General features: G+C 46.4%; 1 pseudogene; it reads left to right on the top strand.

Moving 5' to 3' along the window:
- Nucleotides 1–2689: 2689 nt before the first annotated feature.
- Nucleotides 2690–3032, top strand: LOC105004338 (annotated as a pseudogene).
- Nucleotides 3033–7102: the final 4070 nt, after the last annotated feature.

The following is a 7102-nucleotide window of genomic DNA, read 5'->3' as shown; positions in this document are numbered from 1 at the left end:
CACCTCTGTTGAAGATACTTCTCCTCTGGTGGAAGATAGCCGTTCCTGTAGATTATGGGGTTTGCTGAGCGTCATCCCCTCAGCAAAACCGGGGATGGAAAAGAGATGTGAGAACACTTCCCATCTGTGGTCCAGATCCTTCTTTGAGGAAAAGACCACGTCTCTGAGGGCCTGGAGTATAGACCCGGGAATGCAGCCCTACTCTGCCTACCTTGCACACAGCACAGCTGCCAAGAGGACTGGGGCTTTCCACAGAGGGTGTAAATCACCGTTCTGGGCTGGATGGGCACTTAGCATAATGGAGTGATTGACAGGTGGATATTTACACTCAGCTGACAAAAGGGGCAAATCAATCAGCAGACGGCAGTGCAGACAGAGGGCTGTGGGGGGAATTAGTCCCCAGGACCACCGCGGCCACTCCCTGTGGATACCATGGAAGGTTCTGTAAGTTTTCTTGCAAATCCCTGCCTTGAGTAGTCAATAATAAGACTCCCTTTCAGCTTCAGGGCTTTCTCGGGTGTCCTCTTTCATGGGCAAAGCAGCCATTGCCCCCATCTCCAGATGAAGAAACTGAGACCCAGAGAGGTAAGGAAATGAGACCAGCCACTGATGACCAAATTGGGCTTGCTGACTGATGTTCAAAGGATTTAGTTCTTCAGATTAAACAAGGGGAAAAAATACTCCCCGTTTTTGTCAGTGCCCAGATGATTTCTAACTTTCAGTTCATCATTTTGGGCTGAGGGGGATGTAACTCAATTAAAGACAGAAACATTAAATGCACAGTAAAACCATCACAGAGGGAGGATTTATAGGGGTATTGATTAAAACCATCAGTAAAGTATTTACCTTAATCAATAGGAAAAGGTGATTTAAATGTTTAGGTGTCTCCTGTACTTCTGTCGGCCAAGGCTTCCTTAAAAGCATGCACTTTATGTGATACACCAGTCTGTTTCCCTCATCGTGTGCCCCTTGGCAAAGCTCATTGCCACAACCAAAATCCCTCTTTTTACACCGCTGCCTTTGTTTTCGACCCTTGTTGCAGAGACAGAGTTTGGGATGCAAGGTATTTAAGAATCAACACCTATGAAGGGAATGAGAGGACCAGGCACAGTAAGAAAATGAACTGTGGGATTTCGCCGGTGGCATGGTGAATAAGAATCTGCCTGCCAATGCAGCAGACACGGGTTCAATCCTTGGCCTGGGAAGATCCCACATGCCACAGAGCAGCTAAGCCTGTGCGCCAACGCTTCTGAGCCCTTGCTCCGGAGTCCGAGAGCTCCACAGCAAGAGAAGCCACCTCAGTGAGAAACCCACACACCGCAGCTAGAGAGTAGCCCCTGCTTGCTGCAGCTGGAGAAAGCTTGCACATCAAACATCCAGTGCAACCAAAAAGAAAAATAAATAAATACAAATTTTTAAAAAGACTTAGCAGGTGAAAACTCCTAAAACAATTAAAAAAAAAAAAAAAGATGAACTGTGATGCAGCCTGACAAAGATGCAGGCAACCAAGCGGGGTCTCTGGAGTGAGAACTACCCCTCAGGAGGCATCGGACCCTGGTACCCCTACCTCTGTTAGTTGCCAGAAACCCCATGACCTTGGATGAGGAGTGTCTGCAGCTCAAGCAGACCCCAAAGAAGCTGACAGCTGGAGGCTGCCTGCTGACCTCACTTCCCACAACTGGGCAGAGAGGTCTAAGCAGCACATTTCTAAGCCCACCACAACCCCTCGAGATATCAGGAGAGGGTATCTAGGCACCATATGTGAAACTTGATCTCCGGGAGTATTTGTTCAAAAGAGATGGTAAATCAAGGGCCATTTGAAACCAAGGTTGACTTTATTTTTCCTTAAACACTGAATCCCAATAGGACTCTGTGGTGGCACGGTTGAGGTATAGAAATTTCTAGTCATTTATATTGTAAAAGACACTTGGCCAGGAGAGAGTTAGGTCACTTGAATTCTAGCCCCAATTAGTACTTCTTTTGGGGTGATTTTTCTTGGGTCTCTTCCTTCTTCTGGATCTCAGTTTTCATCTCTTAAAGAAATTTGCTGCCTTAGAAGAGTGTTTCCCAATTTTCCCCATCATTAGGATGCTCCTGGAGAGCATTTATTAAAATTTGGGTTTCAGAAGCCTAACTGACATCTCCAGGGAAGTAGCCAAGGAATCTGTTTTCAGCAGAGCCCCAGATGAGCCTTCTGATCAGTTGACCATGAAAGTTGAGTAGGGTCCTCAAAGTCAGTCCCGTGGCATCAGAGTCACCTGGAAAAGTTTGCACAGCAGAGATTCTCCAGCCCGGGAATGGAAGATTTTGATTCAAATTCAGCATTTAAATATAAACAGGAATACCTCAGCCATCTTGGTGGCTCTTGGTTTGGGGGGTAGTCCTGCACCTAAGAGGAGAAGGCAATGGCACCCCACTCCAGTACTCTTACCCGGAAAATCCCATGGATGGAGGAACCTGGTAGGCTGCAGTCCATGGGGTCGCTAAGAGTCAGACACAACTGAGCGACTTCACTTTCACTTTCCACTTTCATGCATTGGAGAAGGAAATGGCAACCCACTCCAGTGTTCTTGCCTGGAGAATCCCATGGATGGAGAAGCCTGGTAGGCTGCCGTCCATGGGGTCGCACAGAGTCGGACACGACTGAAGTGACTTAGCAGCAGCAGCAGCCTGAACCTAAGACAGGAAGATGGTGGCCACAAAGAAGATGAAAAAGCCACTGAAGTCAGTCAACTCTAGGCTCAAACTGGTTATGGAAAGTGGAAAGTACATGCTGGGGTATAAGCAGACACTTAAAATGATCAGACAAGGCAAAGTGAAACTGGTCATCGTTGTCAACTGCCCAGTCTTGAGGAAATCTGAAGCAGTGTGTTATGCCATGTTGGCCAAAACTGGTCCGTGACTATAGTGGCAATATTACTGAATTGGGCACATAATGTGGATAATACTACAGAGTATGCACACTGGCTATCATTGATCCAGGTGATTCTGATATCATTAGAAGCATGCCCGAACAGACTGGTGAAAAGTAAATCTTGTACAATGTTTCTGTGACCAGAGCTTTAAAAAAAAAAAAAAAATATATATATATATATAGGAATGATGATACTTAACAGAATAGACTGATTGCATGAAAAGCCGTAATTCTCCACCCTGATTGTCCCCATGCCTTTTTTCCTGTGACTTTAGAGGTCTTTCCAAAAAGGCAGAGTATATTTCTCTCCCCCGATGCGATATGTTTGGCGAATAGAAGTGACTGTGTATTTATTCTTGTCCTTGGCCTCCAGAGGCTTTGCATATTTCTACTTACTTCCTTGCACTCCTGTCATCACCACAAGAAGTTCATGCCTGGCCTAGTCCACCGGTCCCAGAGACCCATGAAGCAGAGCTGTCCAGCTATAAGGTGTCCCAGCCAAGTCCAGCCTAGACCAGACCCCCATCCAACCTGTAGACACTTGAGTGTCACCAGCTTCAATGAGCCAGCCTCCAGCTGAGCTCCTGACTAATGAGAAAGCAACTCTTGTGGTACACCACTAAAGTGATGTGATTGTCCTACAGCATTAATGTCGTCCCAATGAACTGATACAATTAGTACAATAGTAGCTTATAGTTATTGAGCTCTTGCTAATTGCCAGCCACTGTGTTGATTGTTCTACACATTTTAATCATTTTAAGTCACAAAGGAACCAGAAGACTTGACTATTATTATCATCCCCATTTTACAAATTAAGCAATTGAGGCACAGATTACTGAATAGCTTGCCCAAGGTCAGATGTCCAGTCTGTGCTGAGCTCCAGGAATCTCAGAAAACCTGAAATGTGGGAGATGGGGAATTGGAAGGTCAGTGGAAGGAACAAGAAAAAGACACTGAAGTTGAGAAATGTTTTGTTATGTTATGGGTCTGAGTACAGAGAGGAAAAGGGATAATTATTGTTGTGATTATAATTATAGCACAGTCTCAGAAAGATGAACCATTTGCAAAGTCCTTCCTTCACAATAAGTGAAAGTAAAAGTTGCTCCGTCATGTCCGGCTCCTTGTGACTCCATGGATTGTAGCCCACCAGGCTCCTCTGTCCATGGAATTCTCCAAGCAAGAATACTGGAGTGGGTAGCCATTCCCTTCTCCAGAGGATCTTTCTCACCTAGGGATTGAACCCAGGTCTCCCACGTTGCAGGCAGATTTGCAGATTCTTTACCATCTGAGCTACCAGTGGGGATAATAATAGGATCACTATATAAAAACTGAGTTAATTCATACAAAGTGCTTAGAACAGTACTTAGCATGGGGTAGGAGTCTACATAAGTCCATGTAAGTATTAGCTTTGTTTGTGTTGATGGACACCCATTTTCCCCCCTCTTGACTCCCTTTCCTTTTTTCTGGCACCTAGGTAATAGGCCCAAAGGGTTAGGATGGGCTGTACGCACTGGCAAATTGGGAACATGACTTAGGAGAAGGAAGCTCAAGAGGTCAACAGACAGGACACATCAAACATTAAGCTGGGGAGTAGAGATTGTAGGTACACCCTCCTCCCATGGTCAGGGTGGGGCTTAAGACAGTTCCCATCCTCAGATCCCAAAGGTCTGCACCTCTCACCCCTCCCATGACCATCCCTCTTCCTGGCTTCCCTTCGCTCCCTCAACCTGAGGTCTCCCCTTCACTGCCCCTCTGGCTTTTCAGGGGACCCTCTTGGTGTTGTCTTGAGCTCTCTCCTCTCTTTAAATCCATTCATTCTATTTGAAATTCTATTTAATGGAAGCCACATCTAATCCTTTTGGGAAGCAGGGCCTAGACATCATAAATAAACACATTTGGGTTAACTGGGGAACAGGCCAGGGAGAAGGCAGAATTATAGAATATTTTTTAAGTGGATGCAGCTTTATTTCTCTTAAGTATTTACAGGGGCTCTTTGGGCTCTGCCATTCTATGAATTTAACTGCTGACAAATTCTAAGTTGAGGTCCTGCTGGGACCGCTTTGTGAACTAAATTAGAGGACAGGCTTCCAGACTAATTGTAGGTCAGCGGTTGTATTCATTACAAAGGAATCTCCGATATTCATCGTTAAGTAGGTTGAAGCAGGGTCTGCCTCACTCCTCATCCTGTTCACACAGGGCACAGCTCAAGCAAGCCTGACTTCATAGGCTCAACTAAGGGCCTGACCTGGAACTCTCAACACAGACGTGGCATCTGGGGCTATAGTCAATGCCTTTCAAGGGTGCTCTCTGCTCATGTCCTTTTTTAAAGAACTGCCCACCAATGCATGATGAGGAGGCAGTGGGGAAGTGGGGAGACTACAGTCATATTGTATCACATGACTCATCCCTCTTCATTCATTCGACCTTGAGCACCTACAAGTCACCAGTCACAGAAGACTGCTGGGCACGGGCATCCAGCACTAACCGAGATAAACAAAGGGACAGGTGAAAGCAAGGATTCAAGAAGATGATCTCAGGAGTTCCCTGGTGGTCCCGTGGCTAAGATTCTGCGCTCCCAAGCCTGGGGCCCCGGGTTCAATCCCTGGTCAGGGAACTAGATCCCACATGACACAACTAAGACTCAGTGCAGCCAAATAAATAAATATTTTAAGAAAAGAAGATGATCTCAGATAGTAGAAAATGCTATGTGGCTTCCCTGGTGGCTCAGCCGGTAAAGAATCTTCCTGCAGTGTGGGAAACCTGGGTTCAATCCCCCAGAGAAGGGAATGGCAACCCACTCCTGGAGAATTCCATGGACAGACGAGCCTGCTGGGCTACAGTCCACGGGGTCGCAAAGAGTCAGACATGACTGAGTGACTAACGCATGGAGGAAACAAAACAGGGCAATGAGATTGGAAGTGACCACAAGCTGGATGGAGGCAACCACGGGCATCCACTAAGACGATGATGACTTGGACTTGGATGGTGGGGATGATTGAAGTGGGAAGCAGTGAATTGACCAATATTTTGATTGTAGTATTTGCTGGGCTTGATGATGGGTTGGATGAGAGGTGGGGGTAAGAAGGATAAAGGTTGACTCTGAAGTTTTCATCCTGGACACCAGTATGGTTGATGGTGCCATTGACCAAACTGGGGAAGGAAAAAGAACAAGCTTAATGGGCTATTACAGGCTGAACTGTATTCTCTCCAAATTCATATTAAAATCTTAACAACACCCCCCCAGTATTTAAAATGTATCCTTGTTTGGAGATGAGTCTTTGAAGAGAAAGCTAAGTTAAAATGAGGTCATGATGGTGGTCCCTACTCCGTTATGAGTGGTGTTCTTGTAAGAAGAGAAGATTATGGCACAGATGCTTCAGAGGAAAGATCATGGAAAGACACAGGGAGAAGATGGCCATCTATAGACCAGGTAGAGAGGCCTCAGGAGACACCAACCCTGTGGACACCTTGATCTCAGACTTCTGGTCTCCAGAACTGTGAGAAAATAAATGTTAATTAAGCCACTCAGCCTGTGCTAATTTGTGACAGCAGCCCTAACACAATATTACAGGGGAGAACTAAGATTCCCAACATGGGGGGTGATTCCAGAGGCTGGGATGAATCAATCACTAGTCTGTCCCAGGAATGTAAGGTTAAGACACAAGTTATTGGGCTGGTGCCTGATATGGACAGCCATGTAAGCAAGGGCAGTGACGTTCCAGCAAAGGTACAAAGACACACAAAAATGTGGACAAAGGCAGCAGAGGAAGCACTCATTAGAGGCAAGAGGGCAAAGAGGCTCAGAGAGCTGCAGAGATGAGATGCTGAGTAGCCATAGAGATGAGATGCTGAATAGCTGCCAGGGACAGTGCTGCCTCGGTGTGAGATGGCTTCCGGTCTCATTCCTGACCCACACAAGCCCACTTCTCCTTCCTGCTCGGGGCTCCATGGAAAATCAATTGTATTAATGGCCCCTCCCAGTATTCATACCCTTCGCTGTGTAATTTGTAGTGCCCTCCCACCCTGGGTGGGGTGTTCTGCCCCGCCTTTGACTCTGGACTCAGACACGCTTATCGGGACATTAGCTCATGACACAGTAGAAGCCTGAGAAAGCACTGGAGCTTTTCCATGGCTGTTGTTCCTCAGCCTGCCCTGTAAGAATGTGCTAAGTTACTTCAGTTGTGTCCA

Source organism: Bison bison, unplaced genomic scaffold, assembly GCF_000754665.1.
Source record: "Bison bison bison isolate TAMUID 2011002044 unplaced genomic scaffold, Bison_UMD1.0 scf7180017864473, whole genome shotgun sequence".
NCBI lineage: Eukaryota > Metazoa > Chordata > Mammalia > Artiodactyla > Bovidae > Bison > Bison bison.
The sequence above is the reverse complement of the archived record's forward strand: the minus strand, read 5'-3'. Positions and strand labels throughout refer to the sequence as shown.